We start from the raw sequence: 25936 nt of genomic DNA on the forward strand, positions 1-25936 counted from the left end.
CTATTTCTCTTTCTGAAAGATTCTTGTTTATATATGATACGAAGTAATACGCAATATATTGCGATGAGTGCAAAAATTCCAGCCAAACATAATAGTAACAGTGTAACTGAATAACCAAATAGAAAATTTCGATTCACATTAGACAAAGCGGCACAATTGTATCCCGTAATTGTTCTGTTTCCGCTTTTCAATGGAACCTTCGCCTCGCCATACAAGACAAAACACGGAAGTGATATAACAATTGATACGATTATGATTGCTGTCATTGTCAATCGTTTACTTTGCAGGCTCATGGAAGAGTTCGATAGTCGACTGACCTTAATATACCGTTGCAAAGCAATTGCTAAAAGCATCAGACCCGAACTCGTTGCAGTAAATTTATTTGCACTCCAGTTCAATTTGCATATGACGCCTTTTCGAAAGTTCAACGGATTTAAGTTCATCATAGTTCCAAATGATACACCAAGGCCACATGCGAACATATCAACAACAGCTAGGCATGGAATAAAATATCTGTCATCCGTTTTTGATTTCATCTTGAAAGTATAAACGTACACAACTAACCCATTACCAATTAGACTGGCGAGTAAAAGCACAAATAGAAATACAGTATTTGGTATTAATAACTGAATCATAGCATTGTTAAGTTTTTCAAGATATATGTAACTGTGGCTTTCGTTTGAATAAAACATCATTCCCATATGCTTCAATCTAAAATTATACAGTACATATGTAAAACTCGATATTGTGTTTCAATCACTTATTGATGGCAATAATGTTATGTTTAAAATGCTCTTACAAATTCACAATTTTGTTTGTTGCTTGGTAATTTTTCATATAGTCTGACTTAATTTTTGTTTTCGCATTTTGAATTTGTTTATTTAAAATGTACCATGCAGTATAAATATTTTGCAAATAGTTGAACATAGGATGGTGCTTATTGTTAGCTATAGAAAATTAAATGTTTTGAAGGTATTGTTACATATACACAAAAACAGTGAGGATAAATTGAAATAAAACAAGAAATGATGATGAGTAAAAATTGTGAAGGTCAATTTGATTTTTTTTTCCTTACTATAAAATGCTACATTATCCGTTCAGTTAAATATGATATGGAAATTTCATAGGTTACGACAAACTTAGACAGCTGACTGTGTTTGTGACGGTAAACATTCAACCAACAGATATTAAGATATAGTAAACACATGAGTTGTGACTTAACCAACATCCGGGCTATTGTAACAAAATAAAGTTTATCATACCTACGAGTAATCTTGTATTTGGCTTTGTATTCATGCACGAATGTCTTTTGTTCTTTGCTTTGTTTTTCTTGGGTATTTTCTATCTATCAATATGTTCATTTACCTGTTTGATTTATGTAATCTACTTATAAATATATGTCCAATCACCTAATGAACGTGCTTATATTATATCCAATTTTTGTCACTTATTTTTACTGATGTAATGAAGCATACTAACCTTTAAAATTTAACACCTAAATTTAAAAATTATCTCATCGTAATTTTCCATTTTGATTTCACTTGATAGATAGATCTTAAAATATACATATATCCACTCAGAAGCATGTCATCATGTGATATGCTTTTTTGTAAGTATTCTCACTAACATTAAAATGTTAAGAAGTTTGTACATGTCGGGATGAATACGTATTACTTGGTACAGAAAAAGGTTGCTTTCCATTCATTTAATAACTGAGCTTTTGATGTTTGAGCTTTTGATTTTGCCATTTGATAAAGGACTTTCCGTTTAGAATTTTTTTTGGAGTTCTATGGTGGCCGGATGCGGCCATTTCGCCATTTCGCCTTTTTGCGTTTTCTCCTTTCACTTTTATCGGGAAATCGAGAAATCGAAAAATCTGGAAATCGAGAAATCGAGAAATAGAAAAAAAGGGAAATCGGGAAATGCAGAAATCGAGAAATCGGGAAATCGGGAAATCGGGAAATCGAGAAATCGATAAAATCAAGAAAGCGAAAACGAGAAATCACGAAGGCGAAAACGGGAAATAGATTTCTCGATTTCGCATTTTCGCTTTCTCGATTTCTCGATTCCCCTATTTCTCGATTTCGCTTTCCCGATTTCCCAATTTCTCGATTTCTGCATTTCCCGATTTCCCGATTTTTCTATTTCTCGATTTCTTGATTTCCAGATTTTTCGATTTCTCAAATTCCCGATTTCCCGATTTCTCAAGTTCGCGTTTGCAAATTGAAAGTAGAAAACGCGAAAACGCGAAAACGCGAAATGGCCGCATCCGGCCACCATAGAGTTCGGTATTCTTGTTATTTTACCTATTGGTACTTTTGTCAACCAAATTTGTAAACAAAATTCTTATACTGTTAAACATATTTTCAATTTGATTTCTTGAATTATATATGTTATTTTATAGATCGCGTTTTATTTAAAAATTTTTTTTAGAAAAATAACAAGCTCCAAGGTAAGAAAAAAGAAAGTACATAAATACTGACAAAATCTACCGTTATCAACCAACAGAACGAGTGAAAAACAACTCTCATATTCCTAGGTTGGTACATAAATTTTCCCCGTTATCAAAACCGCTAATATTTCAGGCAAATGATTAGGAAAAACGCAGACATGCAACCGTGCCAAATATAACAAAAGAAAAGTATTACATCAACAATTTACATCTTGAGAGAAGATATATATTTGGATGTAAGACGTCAAATTTAATTGCACTTAACAATATGAATGTGACATTACGCAGGTGTACACACTATGTTTCATAGATTTTGAAGGTTTACTTTATTTTTTTCTTTCTTTGATAAATTACAAATGATTTTTTTTTTTTTAATTTTCAAAATGCTGCAACTGAAACGTTCGAATATCAATTCAAGATATGGAAGATGTGAGGTGATGTGAGGTACAATCAATTATAATTCTACCAATTTCAATGTTTTTTTTAATGTAAATCAAGTATAAAACAGCGTTACACTCTTGGTATATTATTTGATTGATTGCAACTAGATATTGCTATTAATTAGTAAATCATGTATGTATGAAGGTTGTTTGTCAATTCGAACAACGACTCATTATTCAAATGCATTTGATTTTTTTCAAATGTATGTTCTTGTTTCTGTTGATTTATTTTTCAGATAAAATCACAGAAATATGTTAATCAACGTTGACACTGTGTAATGTATCAAAAACCATATCTTGAAGTTTTTTAACTAGACATCTCCCAAAATTGTGTGTGTAAGAGTATGATGCATTTTCCATTGATGCGTCTTGTATCAGATACAGAGATTTAAAACTGGTCATATCTTGTTGAACAAGCATCGTCATAATCATAATGTTTTTTCCTATCTCAACTAACCCTTCCAAGCTTAACATTAGATTCGTGTTAAGATTTCTCCGATCCTACCCCCATCCCCTAAAACATATATTAGATAAAAAAATAAGCAATCAGTATTAAAAAATCTTGTCCTGAATTGAATTCATTAACATCCTTTCCTTATATTATTGGAATGATGAGTTGTCGGACAAATATGCTGTCGGATTCAAATGTTGCATGAGTAATTGGCTGGTAGATCACTGTAAGAGATGGACCCATATTCCTTAACAATTGGGCCCTTGTTTTCGTCTGGGGAATTAATGTAGTAGTATTAGTGTCCGTCAAGCGTTTATTTCGTCAATCAACCTATTTTTGTTAGTATAATAGAGGCAAAAGATACCAAAGGGACATTCAAACTAATACGTCGAAATAAACTAACAACCCCATGGTTAGAAAAGATACAGATAAACAATTGTACACAAGACACAACATAGAAAAATAAAGACTGAGCAACACGAACCTCATAAAGAATTTGGGGTGATCTCATGTGTTTCGGAATAGTAAGCAGATCCTGCTCCACATGTGACAACCGTCGTTTTCTTTCGTATGTTATCTCATATTATGTCTCTTTTCTATCGTATAAGTTGTATTTATTTATTTATAAGTTATGTTCTGTTAGAGTAAATATTCATGCTCTACATTTTCGATTGTTGTGTAAATTGGTTTTCGTGTATTGTAGTTTTTTTTCACCGCAAAAGTTGAAATTTAAAATAAGAGAATTTGCCATTTTCAAAATGCTAGCTGTGAAAAAAAACGAGACATGGAGGGTTGGATACCCCAGAAGCTCCAATTGTTCTAATTTCATTTCAATTGAAACTGAGGAACTGTCATGACTGTATTTCAAAATATTTATTAGTACATTGAATCTCGAATACTACAGAAAACAATAAAGATCGTGCTGTATAAAATTTACTATTCTACATATTAATAATATCACTGCATGTCTTTCTAGTTTTAAATTGACCTATTGGACAAGGCGCATTCGGCAGATTCAGATTACTACATTGGTTTGGAGCAATACTGGCAATGAGTTCTTGATAAAATTTGACCTGTTTTTTGTTGTATTCCCTACAAGGATGTGGATTTCCTGTATATGTACAGTCATTTTGGTCTTTCTTAGGATAATCCCCATTGCCTTTCCGATTTCCTTTGTTTGAAGCTTTCTTGCATACTATTCGGAATGGTCTGGAACCACGCCCATGTGTACCGTCTTCATATCCTTTACAGTTACAGTTTAATATCGACAGTTGAACCTTATTTTTTGACGCTCTTCTTCCTCTCGAGTAACTACTGCTTCTATCTGGACAAATGCATCTGTTCGTCGATGGATCCCAGCAACAATCTGGTTGTGATATACACCTTTGTCTATAATCAATTTGTTTTGGAAGTACGACGGTTTTGAATGGTACAAAGGTTTTTGATGGTACAACGGTGTTCTTTCCTTTTCTACAACATGATTGGCAACTTGTGACAATGCAAAGTAATACCAGAAAGAATACTATCTTTATTCTGAAATTAAAATCAATGTTCCTATTAACAACAAGATCAATGATCACATATTTGATGATTATGAATAATAATAAAAAAAAAATTATAATAACAATAATAATAATAATAATAATAATAATAATAAATAATTTGCATATTACATAAAATATACGAAACTCAGTTTACAAGAATTCGTAAATTGCGAGTCTCTGGTTTTGATCGCTTTAAAAAAAAAAAGATTTAAAAAAAAATGAACAGCACATGAAATTCAAAACACAAGGGATTTATTAATGTAAAGTTTGATCCAAGACTCAAATGATCTGGTTGTGCAGAATGGTTCTTTTTCTATTTTGCTGCAAAAAGACTAAACTCAAAAGTCCGGAAAAAATTCTAAAGCAATTCCATCATAGTAAATGCAGAATCTATATGCAATCACTCTGTAAAGTTCAAAAGTTCAATGTCGATAACTGTCATGGGAGTTGATTACACATAATTGGTAGTTTTATGTATAACGTTAATGAAAATAATATGAACCGTCATTAGTAACTTTGCTTTAAATCATGCAAATGACCAGGTTCCTCAATTCGGGTAAATGGGAAAACAGCCCTATAATAGCAGTTGCAGACCATTAAAGTGTATGTAATCTGTCTGAGATGTTTCAGGCATCTGGTTTGACAACTTGAGGAATATTTGATTACATGAAACTAATGCAGAGTTTTTAGATTTTGCTAAAAAATGACTAAGTTCCCAATTCCAGAAAAATTGGGGGAAAAAAACTAAAAAAAACTATGATAGCAACTTCAACATATGTGCAATCGTTCTGCGACGTTTGAAGGATGAGGATTTAAAGTTGTAAGAACAGGTTCGTACATATAATAAGCACCGTCACTTGTTTTTCAGACAATAATGCCTAATATTAAACTTTTAATCATGTTAACAATAGACATGAGATTCGCTTCAGTGCATACAGATTTATCATTCATCAAACTGCCATGATTTATATGCAACAGACTCATATGTTGTTATCTACTAGTACATTTCAAACAAAAACAGAAAATCCTGCAACAAAACAATCTTTTGGAAAAGAAAGCCCTTTTCATTTGTAGTAGAGGTGAAAAGGTACATTGATCAAGTAACATTTTAGGATGCCAATTAAAAAAAAAATTTTTAGTTATAGCCACTAAATGTAAAGTTTCCATTATTTATGGCCTTTGTAATATAGTTATTAATTATGATGCGAAATCGTCGCGGACGATCAAGTTAGCATTCATTTATTTATTCACACATTTTGACATAGTCAAATATTTAGCATATTTTGATGGACGTCGTTTCCGTATCTCCTATTTTTGTAAAAAAAAACTTGCAACTGTCATCGAAAAAAATAATAACATTGCTATAGTCGATTGGAATGTTTCTGTAATATTTCTATTGTGTTTTGATAAATTGTTAAAGATTACAATGTTCTGCTATTTCTTTTCATAAAATAAAAAAATACCATACCTTGAAAATTATTTTTTTAGAAAACGTTCCCTACAAGTACAAGTTAATCCCTGAATCAAACGAACAATATCGCTCTTTATATTTTGTAAAATGAGTAATAACATGGCCGTGTTGTGTGAGTTTTCCATAATTTGTTCATTTCCAAATAAACGATTAAGGGTTTATACTTGGAAAAAGTCAAATGATTCGTCAAGTACGACGAATGTGGATCTGAAGTCCATAAGTTACAAAGTAATGTCATTCTCATTTAATACTTAATGGTGTTTGTTGTACAAGTACCCTTGATTAAAGCAGTTTGTCAGAAAGACGTTGTTTTCGAGTATCATAGCTTCATAGGTGTATACTACTTTTGGCGTCGTCAAAAAAATAAGAAAAGAATAAGGTTCAAAATATGGCACCAAACTGCAATTTTGATACTAAATACACCAACAACGATATTATATCGGTAATCAAGCCTTGTGATCTTAACAGATACAGACTGTTTCATGTCGGCTAAGGATGTTTTTCGAAACATTTCTTTTTTAAAAAATCAGGGAAAATTAAAAAAATTACTTTAAATAGCAAAGTTAACCGTTGAATAATAATTTAATTTCAAACTCTGTTGATTTAAATTCAATTAAGATGCAACAACTTCCCAATTTCGATCTTGCAAGTGAAACAAATACTGGCTATTCGTTGCAATTGTACCTATAAGCTAAATTGACAATGAATACAGTATAAAATCCAAATGTTTAACTCTAACTCAGATATAATTGATGCATTATCATATTTGTAAAAAATCTTCAAAGTTAACATTATTTTCTGCCATGTTAGCTAACATTTATTTTGATCTACCTTTTGGTTGTGTAAATGTTCGTATAGTTCATATACTTCATAATAATATTTTCGTGCAAGTTATGACAGTATGTTAGATTTGTTTAACCCAGTATAGTCAGTTAATTGTTAAACATACCTCTCATCGGTGTTTGTCAATTTACTATGGACATGTAAAGCTTACAAGGAATGTGTTTGGTGCTGAAGGTTTTATTTCAACCTTTAAAAAATCAATAAACAGTTGTTTCTATGCATTCGATTGTCAGTGTGGGGTAGACATATCGTGTAATACATTATTTCATCATATCGTATTTTAAACCTAGTTTTTTAATGAAACCTCGTTTTATTGTATTGACAAAATTTGAATTAAAGCAGTTTTCATTGAATATAGTGTTGACTTCGTTACAATGACCTTCAGGTCTACCGTAATGCCATTAATTCTAATAGAAGTACTTTCTTTTTTCATAATCCTATTATGATTAATTTTGTTTGAGACGAAAACAACAGGTTGTAAATTTCATTCGTCCGAAGCGCTTTTCTGGATTTACCTTTATCAGGAACGCTCAAAGCCGATTTTTTTGAAAGCCAAGGATGAATAAAACCGAAACAATCGAAGAGCTAAAAAGGACCTTAAATAGTCAAATACCCTGGTGGACTGATAGTCCACCAACAGACGTATCGACCCAGTAATGAAAAAGATGAAAACAGCACGTTTCAAAAATACTAAATGAAAAAAAAAAAATGTTTGGAAATAAGGTAAGAAACGAAATATCAAATAAAGTTTTAGGACAACTTTACATTCAATGTTACAAAAAATACATGACTGCTTCAACCGGTTCTAGGATGTAATTCATGTTAATATAATACTCAGATTTGTCTCTAGGACTGTTTTTGTGATTGTCGGAAAAGGTACACTATAAACGGGATATCTACTGGATTCAAATTCAATACCAGTACTGCACACCATGAACTTTGACCAGAACAGCTCCGATTGCACCAGGCCTATTCCTAGGTTTGCTTTTGGTTTAATCTGATCTGTTCCACACTAAATTTACTAGTGATCAGATCTGATATTCACCGATTTACGAAATATGTGTCTTTATAAGTGATGCTGAAGTCAGAACAGTTAGAATACCAAATCAAATACGAAGATGAAGAGCATTACAAACTAAAATTTCTAAAAGAATGATGCCAAAAACGGATTTTTGTTTCTTTGCATGCAACGGGCATTAAAATAATGTGGCAACTCAATAAAGGATTTTGTTTATAGAAAAACCTACATACTTTATTCCAGTGATAACTCGTTTTAACATTTTGAACTTCGATCACTTTTATGTCCATGATACGCTACAGGTTATTGTAGACAGAAAGCGATAAACTAACTTTATAGCCCAAAAATTCATGTTAAATCACTGAAGTTAAAAGTACCCAAAATCGTGCTATAGGATGTCCTTGAATACGTCCATAGTAACTGTTGTCTTTTCTTAAAAAATCAATCTCTATATTTAAGATCTAGTTTTAAAGAAATCATTGCTAGCATCACTTTAAATTTTGTAAAACACAGCCTTGCAAAAGGGTCATTTACTTTAAAAATATCATAGAAATTTAGTCACACCGTCTGATTTAAATGAACCTTCAGTTGGTCAAGTACCGGTAGATATTAAGTGTAACGTATAAGTGTTCTAGTTATATTAAGTTCTTAAGAATTATGTTTTATAGTTGTTTACTGACATTATGTTGATTAATCCATCATCAATGTTGTGAATGCATATATTTTCATATATATGCATATATGTCTCTACACTTGTTCACTTGAATGTTTAAGCGTGGTCGATATTCATCAATAAAAGTGTAGAGGACTTGACCTTTTCATGTACAAGAAAGTTATTTGAGTATCTAAAAAGATGACGATTTATTTGATTGAAATAATTAAGCCTCCTGTTTTTGCTTTTTTATTCTTATACTTTAAGAAAAGAAGTATAATCGAGATGTAATGGGTGTATTTCATTATTTTCAAATTGATGCCTTTTTTTTTAATTCATGACATGTGGTCATTTGTCTACCGATACGTTTATAAACAGATGTAAATATTTTATATACACATTGCATTTCTTATAGGTTTCTTACGAAAGTGCAGCAAAAAACAGCAGGTGGTAATCTTTTAGGCAAAATAATTTGAGATTGTCGTCCCTCAAGACGAATTCGATTTGATACAGTTCGTATCTGGTTAATTTGAGGTAATTTTGTTTTTCATCTACGCTGTCCGCGATATTTTCCTTCAAGACCCCTGCCGATTGAATTTTTAGCAGAGTCGTACCCCTGACGTACGTGTGGTTTATAAAGTAGAGCAAATGTAGACCCGTCTTGTTGGTGTTTCAACATGTGGAACGAAACGATAACTCCAGCAGTGTACATTCCCCTTCTGCATTCATTGTATAGCGTTTATTATTTTCAAAAAGCGAGAGATAATCCTAGCTTGTGTTTCCTATCATGATTTCCTTGATAGAGGATTGCTGCTCACAAGGAAGCTATTAAACCAAGAGTTCCAAATGGTGAAGTTGAAGTCATCCCTTCGTAAATTTTACGGACGCCATCACGAGTTGGTTGACCGTTATGGAATAACCGTTTCACAGATGATATCGGATATGTTCCTTATGTCGTAACTACAATGCCCTCCCTTTTCCCGAATGTGACATACCGAATTAGACTATTTACCGGATTTGTAATAACATAAGCAACACGAAGTGTGAAAAATTTGGAGCAGGATCTGCTTACCCTTCCGGAGCACCTGAGATCACCCCCAGTTTTTGGTGGGGTTCGTGTTGCTTAGTCTTTGGTTTTCTGTGTTGTGTCATCTGTACTTTTATTTGTCTGTTTGTCTTTTTTATTTTTGGCCTTGGCGTTGTCAGTTTGTTTTCGATCTATGAGTTTGACTGTCCCTCTGGTATCTTTCGTCCCTCTGTTTTGATACGAGTAGGTAAAATTCATCCATCGTTTCGATAAATGATTGGTTCCTGCATGCTTACAGATGTTTCCCCGCTCTACCGTGATAGGTATTCTATGCAACATATGAGTTTTGTTGTTTTGTTGTTTTGTTTTGTTAACATTTTTGGGGGAAAAGGGGGAATGAATTGTTCCTTTTGCATGAATATGTTTATTGAAAAAAGTAACAAAATACTGAACTACAAGGAAACCATATGAAAAAAAAAGAAAGTTCACATTTTCAAGATTCAAGATTATGTCTTTCTTAGAAACCATGACATATTAATTCGGAATAGAGATAAATGTTGGAAACATTAACCAATACAAACTTAATTTGTTTAATGTAAATACGATCTTTCCTGGAAGACGTGTCTTTTTCGTTAATGATTCTTATACATTTACTTAGTTTAATCATTAATCAGATTAGAGATTAATTCCAAGTCTAGAACAAATTATCTTGTCAAAACATGGATGGTACCTTTGATGTTTATTACCACTTAACTTAAATCAATTGGATGATTATTCAATTTCTATTGTTTCAATTATTGTTATCCTTCTTACTTGAAAGAGCGGGTTATTTAGATTTCGTAAATAAAGCACATTCAACAAAGTATTCCATTTTTTATACAATATATCAAACGATATTTAATTCGCCTATGACAAGGTTATCTCCAAGGGGGTGACGACTTAATCCCCGGCAGGTGATTACGATCCATTTACCGTTATATTAATATGCAGCAGATTTTATTGGTCAAATATACGTAAGGCATTTCATCATTATCCGATTGAGCAAACACTATGCCCTTACACGGATTTGTGTATCGGGGATTAACAGTTTTTATTGGTCTTATAATTTTGCAGTCTTTTCATTGGTCAAAATATGTCACATACGTCATACGTTCTAAATCGTATTATATAATCTATATTTAGTCTTAGGGGAATTCTACATTGTCCGCCACTTTGGGCCCAAGTATGTATTTAGCGTGCATAAAACTGATCAAACTATACTATTTATTCAGCATGGAATACAGAGCAAATGCGCTTTTACCAATGCAAAACCTTTTTTCCAGAACATTTTTTTTCAAAGCTTGCCAAGTATTTGTACTACAAGGTGACTGTGAATAGCTGCATATGCCCTGTCTTTGCTCGGTATTCCATAGTTAACGGTTTCACACTGATTGATCTATTTGTATTGCAATGAAGCGGGGTTGACAATATTAATTATGTCCCTTTTTTGATATTCAATCGTAAATTGTATTGTTTTGTTTGTTGTTTCTTCGTTCTTTTGTCCTTCGTTATATTTTACATATGATACAACAAACATTTCCATGCTCTTATTCAGTTGTGGACTTCAATTTCTGTTGATAGACTCAGTCAATTCCATATCTATAAAGTATTAACAAAAATACCGAACTCCAATGTAAATTCAAAAAGGGGTAAGTTCATAAAACTTAACAAAATCAAACGTAAGAATTCAAATTAGGCCTGTTAATTGAATATATTAGCATAGTTGATTTTCTTCTGCGTCATTGTATAAATGGTACCAAGATATTTGTAAAAAAAACTAACTTATCTTGTTTTCTGTCAAGAAGAGTTAAAGATACATTTAATATTACTTTACGTATAACAATGATCTGAAATCTAAAAGATAACCTGCACGGCGTTCCATTCTAATCCAATGAATCAGCCTTGTTTGAAAACATAACAAGATTGTTCAAAACGTAGCCATTCCTTTGGACATTGAGGCCGTACAAATTCTGAAATGCCGTGAAAATTAGGTCAAGCTGTAAATGGTTTACATGATATAAATTCATTCGTTGCAGTATTGATGTTATTGTTTAATATTTAATTGTTAAATGACACATTTGTTATGCATATACTATTCTACTTATTATGCGTATTAGTAGTACTTAGAGCTGTTAAAAGCAGAAACCACGAAAACAAATAATTTGCTATACATCTGAATATTACCTAAAACACAATAAAATACCAGACAGTAACCATATTGTCTAGATGGAAAATTGAGATTTATGCATACCTTGATAAATAGGGCTGCTACAAATGATACATTTCAACTTTACTTTCAGACTAGGACAACGTACTGTAAGTACTTTATATTGTGTATGTATGTCTAAATCAGAAGAACTATTTCAGAGTGTTTCCATATATTTTTTCTAGAAAAGTTTGCATCGAGTACGCTCAGGACAGTTTCCCTTTGAAATATCGTTTTGTGGTGGAAGGAACACTATATGATCTGTATATATATTTATTTCAAAATGTAGGGCAGTTTCAGATACTGAAATCATTTAGACTGAGAGTATCTTTGATATTTAATGATCGTTATTGTTAACTTCCAATGTCTCAGTAAAACATTATTTGGCAATGTTTATAATGAAGATGTAAGCCCTTAGTCTATCAACCTTGGATAGGCAAACACATGCGATGCTACAATAAAATTTTAATGAAAGCATATGTATATACGCACAAATTGTCAAACGCGGTTTACGCTAAAATAAAGTTGAAGGTCTACAAATATATGTTCCTCCGAACAGAACATAAGCTTACTAAGTCAAATGCATAAATAATGGGAAAATTAAAGCCTCTCAAGTGGTGTCAGGGAAGTTGGGGACAATAATTTGAAATTAAAGTAACAATATTAAGCATAATTAAAGAAGATGTAATCGTGGTAATAGTGATATACTTTCTTCAAAAAAGTTGGAAGCCCAAAGGTATGGTTTGAAAATTGAAAAAAAATTATTCATGACTCATTTAAAACTTATGATTGAAATTTAGATAATAGAATTTGATATATATCATTTTGACATAAGTTAATGACTAAACTCATTTTATAAACTTCTATAGGTAATCATTATTGATATATTTTTTTAATTGAAACATAAATATTGAAACTTTCAAAACTTACAGTTAAGATCAGACTTTGTGTAAAATGCCATATTTATACTATAATGATAACTTAAAATAAAATATCCAAAATATCTTTGCCAGATTCTTGAAGTCGAAATAAGCATGAAAAGTCATCCAGAAGTAGATGTATTGCCAAAAGAATCATATAAGTTTCGCACACATCTCATTTTGAGTCCGCCATTCAGTTTCAATTGTGTTTTCATTATTAATCTAGTCAAGTACAAAAGAGCATACACGGAACCCAGATAGTAGGTAAACTACGGACCCTCTATTATGTAGCTTTATTATGAATTTCATTTAATGATTATTTCAAGATAAATCACAAACGGTTAATATACAAGTGAAATGCAGATTTTAAGAATATTCAATTATAGCACTATTGTCGTTATTATGTACATGTAAATCCCTTGTAAGCATGTACAAACTTTCTTTTATAAGCAGTGTATGCAGAATTATTGCTTTTAAGTTATTCATATCATTGCTGCGTCTGCGTTAGGTACCGAATTGACATTTTTGTTCATCTTAATGTGTGCGAATATGCTCCGAGTTTAAAAATTAAATGATGAAAATAAATCTGACCGGAAAAGTTTCTCACTTGTTATGTTTTGTAGTTTTTTGTTCGACATTGGTCGTTTTTTTTGCCATGCCATTGTAAGTTTGTTTTCAACTTATTGGTTTGAAGATCCATTTGGTATTTTTTGCTTTAGATGCAATTCAGCAAGTTCAAAATGCATACAAAAATTCACCGAAATCCTGAGCATCACTCAATAAAGTATGTTTTAAAATAAACCACAGGACTTGCGTCAATTACACTGAAACCATCCACTTTGAATGATCTTGGGTCAAGTACCTGTCCATATTAAGTGAAATTGTCATTTAATTATTGCAACTATTTACAGTTGTTTGCATTCTTTATGTTGGTAGTTCAATTACCAAACTAGTGAGTGGATACAAATATGTTTCATACAATGATATACATGTTTTTGCGTTACTAGTCCTCCCGGAAGACAACATTTACCCGACGTGACATTTAAAACCAAATCAACTGAATATTGGAAAAGATAAGATGTTTCAAATAAGACTTTATCTGGTTTGTTACTTCTTTTATTATTTTTAGACTGAAGGTGACATATAATAAGTGTATTTCCTTATTTCAGGATCTGCTTACTCTTCCGGTGCGACTGAGATGTTTCCTGGTTTTTGGTGTGGTTCGTGTTACTTAGTCTTCAGTTGTGTATGTTGTATTTGTGTACTATTGTTTGTATTTTGTCGTTTTTTGTTTTTGCCCTGGAATTGTCAGTTTGTTTTCGACTAATAAGTTTGAATATTCCTGTCTTGTTTACTTCCCTGTAACACATTGAAGTTTGTCATTTATATTTTATGGCATATTTAAAATGGATCGATTCTGTTTTTGATCCGTATGCCCAGTAGTGACACTTTTGTGTTAAGACCTCTATGTTTTGTTTTAGGCCACGACGGCGATGATGGTTGGCAGGCGGGATCAGCATACACAATCTTTCAAATAAATACCTCCATGATAAGTGTGGCCACGTTTGTTTCCGATTGGCCAAGCGTTTCAGAGATGAAGAATTTAGTTTAAAAAGAAAACGAACGGCGACAACCGGGGACATCCGATGGAAAGTGAAAATAGCTTATTCATGGTTACACAATGTAAGTGATCTTAAAAAAAATGGCCTTGCCTATCATCATCTTTGCATTACAGTGAGATAACTAGTTCACCTTGACTGAATTCTAAGTAATTTTTCAAAATGTAAAACATCTTTCACAAAGCTATATCTTCGATAAACCTTGAGTCCTTGTGTCATGAATCGTTTATATTATCACCTTTTATTACTATACTTTGTAATTTTGAAAGAAAAAATACATTAATTGATCTTCAATTTTACAAAATATAACTAAATGATAACAGTACTGAAGGCAGACAAATGTAATGATTACAAATATTTGAATTATCATTTGTTTATGTTTGCCGAAATAAAGTCTTATGGACACTATTTACAACCTAAATAATACATCAAAATTTCTGTAGTATTGTTGCAGGATTCGTCCTTAAAGTATTATCATATATACATTGAACGAGAATGGGATATGTTGATATCTGTGTTTGTATGTTAATTTCAAACATATAACTGCAATAATATTGCAAGTAAAAAATAGTTGTTGATCTTTTTAATATTGATATGGTCTCATCTATTTCTACAACACAGTTGCTTGCAAGATGTTCTAAATACTGTATCAAAAATCACATATATAACAGGATTAACAACATTATTCGTTAGATATCCTCTGTAAAAACATAAAACTATGACGTTTTCTGCATCTGCTAACTTATCCCAGAAATTACTCATCACAGATTCTACAATCATCAATGCAATTCTTGGGAAATAGGTGATAAAAATTTATAGTGTGATAATGAAAAACATTATTATAGAATTGATGTTTGCGTTTGATTCGACTGAAAATTCTGATTAATTTTGATGTTCATCATGTATGGATTGCAGAAGGAGTAGTGTAGACATATGACCCGGCATGTTGAATCCTCCATTCGTGCCCTCTTTTTGGTTGCTTGTCGTCTTTGATTACATGTCCGTGTTGTAGAATTCAAAATTGTCAACAGAATAATTCACATCTGCAAAATTAGTTGAACCAGAATCATTTATAATTTTGTTCTCGAAACCATGATGTACACTGACGCCTATAAAACGTATGGTTGATCTATTTCTCTTTCTGAAAGATTCTTGTTTATATAAGATACGAAGTTATACGCAATATAATGCGATCAGCGCAAAAACTCCAGCTAATCATATTAGTAAAAGCGTAACCGAATAACCAAATAGAAAATTTCGGTTCACATTAGACAAAGCGCCACAATTTTATCGCGTAATTGTTCTGTTTTTCGCTTTTCAATTGGACCTCGTTTCTCCATACAGGACAAAACACGGTAGTGATATAACAATTGAAACAATTATGATTGCTGTTATTGTCAATCGTTTACTTCGTATGCTCATAGAAACGTTTTGATAGTCGACTGACCTTAATATACCGTTGCACAGCAATTTCTAATAGCATCAGACCGAACTCGTTGCAGTAAATTGATTTGCACTCCAGATCAATTTACATATTACACCCTTTCGAAAGTTCAACGGATTAAAGTTCAAACAAATCCCAAATGATACTCCAAGGCCGCATGCGATCATATCAACAACAGCTAAGCATGGAATGAAATATCTGTCATCCGTTTTTTATATGCATTTTGAAAGAAAGACCCTACTAGACACAACTCACATCCCACAAACAACTTCAGGAATATCTATTATTAATAAACGCATTGAATATTCTACATTAAAAAAAAAAGTCTTAAAAAATGTGAAGATCAATTAACATTGTCTTTCCTTTCGACAAAATGATACATTATCCTTTCAATTAAATATTCCGTGGAAATGCAATCGGTTGCGCTAAACTGCAGTCAACTATTTTGTTTGTTGTGGTAAACATTTAACATAATAATATAAGATACAGTTAATACCTACATGTAAACCACAATCGGATTATTTGGGTAACATGATTAAGTGAATTGTACATGGTAGTAATCTTGTATTTGGCGTTTGTATTTATGCATGATTGTTTTTGCTTTGCTTTGTTTTCCTTATATGGGTATTCTTTATCTATCAAAATATTTATTTTCCTGTTTGATTTATGCAATCTGCTAACAAATATCTGTCAAATCGCCCAATTAACGTGTTTATATAATATCCGATTTTTTTGTCTATTACATTTATTGAAGTAATTAAGCATACCAATCTGTGAAATTCAACACTTAAACTTATAAGACTATCTTATGTTAAAATTTCTATTTTGATTTCACTTGATAGATAGATCTTAAGATATACATGTATCTACTCAGAAACATGTCATCATGTGATATGTATTGATAACATAAGTGTTCTCACTAACATTAAAATGTCAAGCAGTTTGTACCTGTCTGGATGAGTATGTATTGCTTTGGTACATAAAGAGCTTTGTATATTTGTGTAAACCATATTTGTAAAGAGATTACTTATATATTTGAATACAGCTTCATTTTCATTTTTTTTTCTTGAAGATCATTTATCAGTCGATCAAATCCCCTTGTATTGAAACGTAATCAAAACCGCAAATATTTCAAATCAATGGATAAACAATTAAAAAAAGCATGCACACATGCAATCGTGTCAAATATGACAAAAGAAAAGTATAACATCAACAATGATGGTCTCGAGAGAAAATATATATGTAGTTGTAAGACGCCAAGTTCATTTGCTTATAATTATATGCATTTGACATTACGAAGGAGTACACACTATGTTTCATAAATTTTAATAACATCTTATTTTCTTTTTTGTTTGATTAATTACAAGTCAATTGTTTTATCTTTAAAATTATGCAACTGAATCGTTTGAACATCAATTTTAGAAGATGTGCCACAAAATATTATATGCAGAAGTTAATTCAAGTAACATAATTCTACCAATTTATGTTTATGTTTAACTTAAATATAAAACAGCGTTACACTCCTGATAATTTTTGTTTTATTGCAACTAGATATTACTATTGATAAGTAAATCATGTATAAATAAGTTGATTTATTAACTGAAGGTGAAAAAAACGACTCATCATTCAAATGCTTTTTTAAAGATATGTTCTTGTTTAAGATTATTTATTTGTCAGATTTAATCACAGAAATATGTTCATCAACGTTGGCACTGTGTCTTGTGTCAAAAACGATGTCTGAAATAAGTTTTCCAAGTAGACATCTCCTTTTTTTCTTTTTTGTTTTTGAAAAGAGTATGACTGTTTCGGTTTTATACATCCTTGGCTTTCAAATATTCGGCTTTGAGCGTTCCTGATGAATGTAAATCCAGAAAAGCGCCTCGGACGCATTAGATTTACAACGCGTTGTTTTCATTTGTTTCCGATTGATGCGCCTTGTATCGGATACAGAGATTTAAAATCTATGAATAGATCTGGTATGCATGTTTTCATTTCAAACAAGCAGGTATTTCCAAACATGAATTGTGCCAGAAGAAAAAGAGCCTAACAAAAAAAAAAAAACTTAAGAGAACAAAAGCTTTCAATGAATTATTCAAAACATATTTAACAGTTTTGAAATAATGAGTGATTGATTGATTGTTGCTTGCATGCTTAACGTAGCAGTAGTTGGAACGTTCTGGATTAAGGGCAGAAAATATAGACTGCCACTGAAAAAAAACAGTACGTAAGATAGCAACAACAAAATTGCTTGCAAGAAGTCTACTACGAAACTAACAGAGAATTGTTTCAAGGTGATGTGATGTGCAGGGAACGTGTCACTCACGTACAAGTGACATTTAATTTAACGTCCCAACAATTTTACTTAGATTAACAACATCACATCTCTGTGAGTATATTGCGATGTTCTATCAAAAGTATGGAACAATTCTTTCATAATCGTCTGAAGGTTTTGGGAGATTGTTTCCCAAAAAAGATCAATTATTCCCCAAAAGTAATTACATGTTTCCCATAAAATGTCACAAGATACCAGGACACCGTGCTTCATCACAATATTACATGTTTGGTGAACTACTATTTTGGGTCAAAACCCTAATTTTGTTTATTATTTTTTTTTTAAATGTCTTTAGAACGAGACATACGGACTAATGCAAAGATCACAATATATAATATTTGTATACTTTATAAGTAGTGTGAACAACTCAAATGTTTTTTCTTGACAAAACTGCAATGAAATATTCAGACGTTATTCTAAGTTAAACGTCCAACATTTCATAAAAACAATATGCGAGCAATGATGTTAAAAAACACATGTGTATTCAAAGAGCAAAAAATAAATCCATGCAGTCTATGCTCATCTGCGTCATGCTTCAATTAATAGGCTGTGATACGGTAAGAGATGTTGGTTATGTCGAGTAATGTCATTTTCTTGGAAATCTCTATTAAGCTATGAAAGGCCACCACATAACTAAAAATGTATGCAAATTAACATATCAAACGAAAAAAACCAGCAGCCTGATTTAATTAAAAGCAAAAGACGAAAAGTAAATATATAAGAAAGAAACCAACGGAAACCATTGAATTACAGACTCCTTCGTTGGAATAGGCACATACATGAATCAGTTGGATTTAACTTACGAGCGTTCAATCTTCCTTTAAATAGTAAAACAGCACAACAGAATAACAAGCTTTGAAAATTAGTTGCAAAACTATTCATACATCAGATCGGCACAAAACATAATAATCAACGAAAAAAAAAACAAAAAAACAAGGCTCCACACACAGTTCTAATTAAAAATTGCTTGCAGCTACTAATTTTTTCTCTAGTCTAGGCCAAGATACACTATACAGTAAATCCCAACGAAACTCTCATATATGTATGAGGGTCTGGTTAACAAAATAGAGAATTAGTGGCAAAAACTGCAGATATATGGGCAAAGAAAAATTGACCAAATAAATAAAGAATAGAAAATAATGGGTGTTAAAATATAAATAATAGAGATAAATGGACAAAACAGAATTGAAGGACTCCACATCCAGACCCTCATATATATAGTTACAAATACGGCATGTTTTTTATTTTTTATTAAAAAATATTTTTTTATAAATTAATTGCATATACACGAATGAACATATACTATGATGATCTTTATTAATAAGAATCCAATCAACCCAAAATTCTCAAGTTTAAAGAATTACTGAATAACACTCAGACACAAATGTTTAACATGAAGTAACATTTGTATATATATATCACTGTGTCTAAACTACCCCGGCAAAAAATGTATGGACTCGATGGTATCTAATATCCGATACGGTGACGGAACATTAATAGACAGAGAAAAGGTAGTTTTCTGTTTATTTATTTGTTATTGTTATGATATCGAAGAATATTTATACATATATAACTGTCTATTGTGAGATGTAATATTTTCTACAACCGTTCTAGATTAACGGAGAAATAAGTAAAAATGCACGTCAAAATGACGAATTGAGTGAACCTTGCCTCGAATTTGTTTAATTTTTCCTTTAATTGTTCACATGGCACGGAAAGAAATGTACAGAAAGAAAGATATTGACATGCAGATTGCAAAACTAGTCACTTTGAGCACCTCAATCCTTGTATTTTTGCGTATGGAACGAAAGAAATAGGTCATGTCAAAATGGAAGCACCCGGTTTTGTCAATGTTGTCTACTACACAATGACCCGGTTTTGTTTATGTATAGAACCCGGTTTTGTTTATTTTATGAAAAACAATGTTAACACTGGTACCCTGAAACAAAAAAAAAAAGTTACAAATGGCTGATCATGTGGGTTTTTAAACCAGATACCTCAATAAAGCGTGTGGCCAAGTTTAATTTAATTGTTAAAGAGGAGAAGATTTGTGTAAGATAATTGGCAAAAACGCAAAGAAATGGTAAAAATCGTAATTAAAGGTCAATAATTCTTACAAGGATACCGACAAAGTCGACGTATTCGTATATATTGTCTTGCTGATCATTTTTGCTATATAACTTTTATATATTTCAAGATAATAGACAGAAATGGAAAACAAGGAGAAATTTGTCATTCAAGGACATTAACTTCTATAAGAATTCGCGTGAGAGCTTTGATGTGTATAGACAAAAGGTAGAGCTCAACATTATGAACATATCTGCCCCTGTTAAATTTTCTCTATCTATAGCTGTTTTCAAATAATAGACAAAACTTGCATCCCCCTATGTTTATGTTCTGTCTAAAGCCATGTCGGCCATCTTTGTTGACAAGCGGGGATCATCAAAAACTTTTTAAATTAGATACCCCAATGATGATGAAAAACAGTTACTTAGTAAACATAAGTTCGTTAGACCTTTTAAAACCGACATAAGATTGTGGATAAGGTTTGTTAAATGTATTGTAGCCCAGTAATTTCAGGAGAAGATTATGTAAAAACTTAACGGAAGACGACGGACGACGGTGTCCAAGTGATGAAAAAAACTCACTTTTCCCTCGGGGTCAGGTGAGCTAAAACCAACCAAGAATTCCAAACAAGATTGCACCGTTCTTGAATTAAAAAAACACATTACAATCATTAAAAACAACCAACAAAAAAACAACTAAACATTTACCAATTAATCAAAAAAATAAGTTCAAGGTCACTTAAATAGTCATGTGCGCCATACGAGCAAATATAGTTGACCTATTACTTATGGTATTAGAGATACGGACTTGTACACGAAATGTTTACCTTGATAATAGATATCAACATTTATCAGCTATTCATTTTGTTAGGAAATCGCTGAACCATGAAAATGAGGTAAAGGGCAATGGACATTTGACAGATAGAAACATCGTTACATAAAAGATCTGTGTGCAAGGTATGTTGCAGTCAGGTCTTCTAACTTCTGCAGATGAAGCTTCATACAAATAGTTCAAGCCGCCACGAATTTGCATCCCTTGGTCTCGCATTCCGACATTTCTAAAATATCAATGTGAATTTTTAGAATAAACATGATAATCCTACTGACATACATCCAATTTCGCGGGTGTCCCTGCTTTCTTATTTCTTATAAAATTTTAAGTTGGGATACGATTTAGTTATATAACATCAGTGGCGAATCCAGGCGGCGTATAGGTCACACGCCCCTACCCCACCTTTGATGGCTCCAAAAAAATAAATCTTTTTTTTACGATTTTTTTAGCATAATTCGTTCAAAACATTGTTCGCTTCGCTACGCTCTGCGGTATGTAAGCTGTTTGAATTACGCTCACTTTAAAAAAAAACTTGAATCCGTCCCTATATATCGTCAATAATACATTGACCAACGTCAATGTACGATAATCATAACACAATGGAGAGATAAAAGAACCGTTTATTTATACAACTCATAGGCGGATCCAGGGGGCCCTGGGGGCCCGGGCCCCCCTTTCGTGGGAAAAAATTGGTTGGTTATATATGGAATCACTGGAGCATGACTGGAGCCGCCCCCCCTTAGGTCAGTCAGTGGGCCCTCCTTATAAAAAGTTCTGGATCTGCCACTGCAACTATTAATAAACTAATCATTATTGCATTTTCTCGATGGCCTGAGACTATTATAATACTTATTTATACTTAGTATTAGTATTGTATATAGTTACAATTAGGGATAGATAGATTTGATTTTTAATGCATGATTATTGTAATCCTTTTCTCACCATAAACATTCATTTTATATGGCGATTATACATTTGTTTGATTATCATGCCTTAGAATGAACATTTGGCCTTAAGAAGATTTATTTTAAACGATCATAGGAAATATTACACCCCTAGGTAGATTGGATTACTTATAAAGATAACCATCCTGTTGTGCAAGATAATCACATATCAAATGTGCGTCCTTCAATTTTTAAGACCATAAACTCTTATTTTAAGTTTAAACACTAAAATTTACATGATTCATGTAAAAAAAAAACGTACAGAGAGCTTAAAACTCAATTTGCGGTTTAATCTTCATTTCTACCTATTTCGCAGTTAGAGTATTTTTTTTTAATGCAAAGTAAAATTATAATTATTTTTGTTCCAATAAAGTAGGAATTAAGTGTTTACAGATTCAAATAAATAACAGGTTGTCCTCTGTAAGAAATCGTTTTCCAACCAGCCAACATACTCCTTTTAATTGCTGAAGTTCAATTATGTTATGCGATTATGCATTTTTTTTCTTTGAAAAAACCGGGTTCTGCCTTGTGAAATCTAGGACAAAACCGGGTTGTACACATTGACAAAACCGGGTGCTTCCATTTTGACATGACCCATTTCTTTCGTTCCATATGCAGACATACAAGTATTGAGGTGCTCAAAGTGACTAGTTTTGCAATCTCCATGTCAATATCTTTCTTTCCGTACCTTTCTTTCCGTACCATGTGAACAATTTACGGAGAAATTAAACAGATTCAAGGCAAGGTTCACTCAATTCGTCATTTTGACGTGCATTTTTACTTATTTCTCTGTTAATCTAGAACGGTTGTAGAAAACATTACATCTCACAATAGAAAACAGTTATATATGTATAAATATTCTTCGATATCATAACAATAACAAATAAATAAACAGAAAAACTACCTTTTCTCTGTCTATTGATGTTCCGTCACCGTGCCGGATATTAGATACCATCGAGTCCAAACAATTTTTGCCGGGGTAGTTTAGACACAGTGTATATATTGATGACGAAACACACAGATACAACACGTGGTAACCAAGAACTAACTGTTCATATACGAGTATTCATTGTAAAGATCTGTACATATACGATTCTTCATTATAAAGATAAGAATTAAAATTCGAATTTCTAAGTTGTCTAAAAGTCAAAATTTCAAATTGTTGACTTTTAAAATATCAAAATTTCGAAGTAAAAATGTCAAACTTGAACTTGAAAATTTTCGACTTTTTAAATCTTGAAATTTTTACTTGTTATTACACATTTTTAACAGCAGAAAAGTTCGACTTTTTAAATCTCGAAACTTCAAATCTTTTCAACAGCCTAAACCTCATGATTGCACCTGTGCTAGTTCCCAATTCACATATAATCCGGCTAACCACGTTATTACCGGAGACCTCAACATTGTCAATAACAATTCCCTGCGAAATTTGTTATCCAAAGGTCGACCGAAATATCGTGAGCCTAAATTCATCAATTGGAAATACAACTTCAAAATACTGATGGATTCAATCGAGGATTATGCCAGGCAATGGTCTAAACGCGAGAGAGAAGACGTAGATACTCTTTCCGAATGGACTAAGGCTGTGAGGTCGTTGATAAAAATCCGGATTAAGAAACTAAATGCGCATATCAATACCCACGCTACATCAATTTTTAAAGACCCAAATGTTGCAAAACACTTGTCCTACCTCCATGACAAATATGTTGTTGTCCCCGCAGATAAAGCTCCAAACAACATCGTTTTGTGTGTAAATATCATTACATAAACTGCTTGATAAATGAATTAGGTATTGACAATTCACTTGGAAACTCAACATATACCCTCACGACACTTACCAAAGAGGAAATCCTGGATAATCATAGGTCTGTTCTATGTTCCTTTGGAATTTCAACCAAAGATGAAGAACTGGATCTTCCATCACTGTATTGGATAACTAAACTACATAAGTGTCCTTACAAACAACGGTATATTGCTGGGTCTTCCAAGTGATCCACGAAACCTCTTTCTAAATTATTAACATCTATTTTATCAGCAATCAAAGCCGGGCTCCAAAGTTATGTGAAACTGCCTATTCTAGAGGTGGCGTGAATCAGATGTGGATACTAAAAAATTCCAAAGATCTTTTAGAGTACATACAATCTAAGACTCTCTCATCTTGCAATAATATTAAAACATTTGACTTTTCTACACTTTACACAAGTATTCCCCATTCCAAACTAAAAGACAAATTGAAAGAGTTGGTATTACTTTGCTTCATTAAAAAGAATGGCGAACGTAGATACAAGTATCTTGTCTTGGGAAGGGATAAATCCTACTTTGTAAAGAATCACTCCGATTCACACAGAAAATTCTCTGAAACTGACATTATCAAGATGCTTGATTTCTTGATTGACAACATATTTGTTACGTTTGTAGGACGTGTTTTTCAACAGACTGTCGGAATTCCAATGGGAACGAATTGTGCACCTCTTCTTGCCGACTTGTTTCTTTATTTTTATAAATAATACAAAATTTGGTGACTATGTTGAACGAATCTATCTCATCGAATTAGAGATAAAGGATACTACAGATACAGTTAAGTCTGCCTCATATCTTGACTTACATCTAGAAATTGACAATGAGGGTCGGTTGAAAACAAAACTTTACGACAAAAGAGATGATTTCAGCTTCCCAATTGTGAACTTTCCATTTCTATGTAGCAACATTCCAGCAGCGCCTGCATACGGAGTATATATCTCCCAATTGATACGATATTCCCGGGCTTGTGTTTCCTATCATGGTTTCCTTGATAAAGGATTGCTGCTCACAAGGAAGCTATCAAGCCAAGAGTTCCAAATGGTGAAGTTGAAATCATCCCTTCGTAAATTTTACGGACGCCATCACGAGTTGGTTGACCGTTATGGAATAACCGTTTCACAGATGATATCGGATATGTTCCTTATGTCGTAACTACAATATACTTCCCTTTTCACGAATGTGACTTACCGAATTAGACTATTTACCGGATTTTTAATAACATAATCAACACGACGGGTGCCACATGTGGAGCAGGATCTACTTACCCTTCCGGAGCACCTGAGATCACCCCCAGTTTTTAGTGGGGTTCGTGTTGCTTAGTCTTTAGTTTTCTATGTTGTGTCATCTGTACTATTATTTGTCTGTTTGTCTTTTTATTTTTGGCCATGGCGTTGTCAGTTTGTTTTCGATCTATGAGTTTGACTGTCCCTCTGGTATCTTTCGTCCCTCTTTTACACTTGTAAACACTCGAATTGTCCACTCTTTCTCAATATTTAAAATTTCGTGATGGTCATTTCCACAAATTATAGCGGATGAACATACATAAGAGCCTAGACGGGGATCCTGTATTTCTTTAATTATTTTGGTCAGTATTCTCTATATATTTCAGCACCGAATAATTCTCTATTCTTTATTTGTTTGCCCTTTTATTCTGCACTGTTTTTCATTTATTCTCTATTCTGCAGCCCCCAAGGGCGAATTGGGAATAGAAATAATGCCACCTTTGATTTTCTTCCGACCGGCAGTAAAACCCTCGCCAAAGTAGGACGTCCGTTTGGCTGTGTGGGATTTACAAGTCGCAGCCACGTCTTGTCAGAATGCGGACGTTTAATCCGA

The 25936-nt window shown here is 32.5% G+C and overlaps 1 long non-coding RNA gene across 1 annotated transcript; it reads right to left on the reverse strand.

Moving 5' to 3' along the window:
- Nucleotides 1–4201: 4201 nt before the first annotated feature.
- Nucleotides 4202–6516, reverse strand: LOC127723761 (uncharacterized). Its single transcript, XR_007992239.1, has 2 exons — nt 6356–6516; nt 4202–4876 (listed from the first exon to the last, which is right to left on the reverse strand). It is a non-coding gene; the product is annotated as an uncharacterized LOC127723761 (long non-coding RNA).
- Nucleotides 6517–25936: the final 19420 nt, after the last annotated feature.

The sequence above is a fragment of the Mytilus californianus genome, unplaced genomic scaffold (genome assembly GCF_021869535.1).
Source record: "Mytilus californianus isolate M0D057914Y unplaced genomic scaffold, xbMytCali1.0.p SCAF_13, whole genome shotgun sequence".
In the NCBI taxonomy this organism is placed as follows: Eukaryota; Metazoa; Mollusca; class Bivalvia; order Mytilida; family Mytilidae; genus Mytilus; species Mytilus californianus.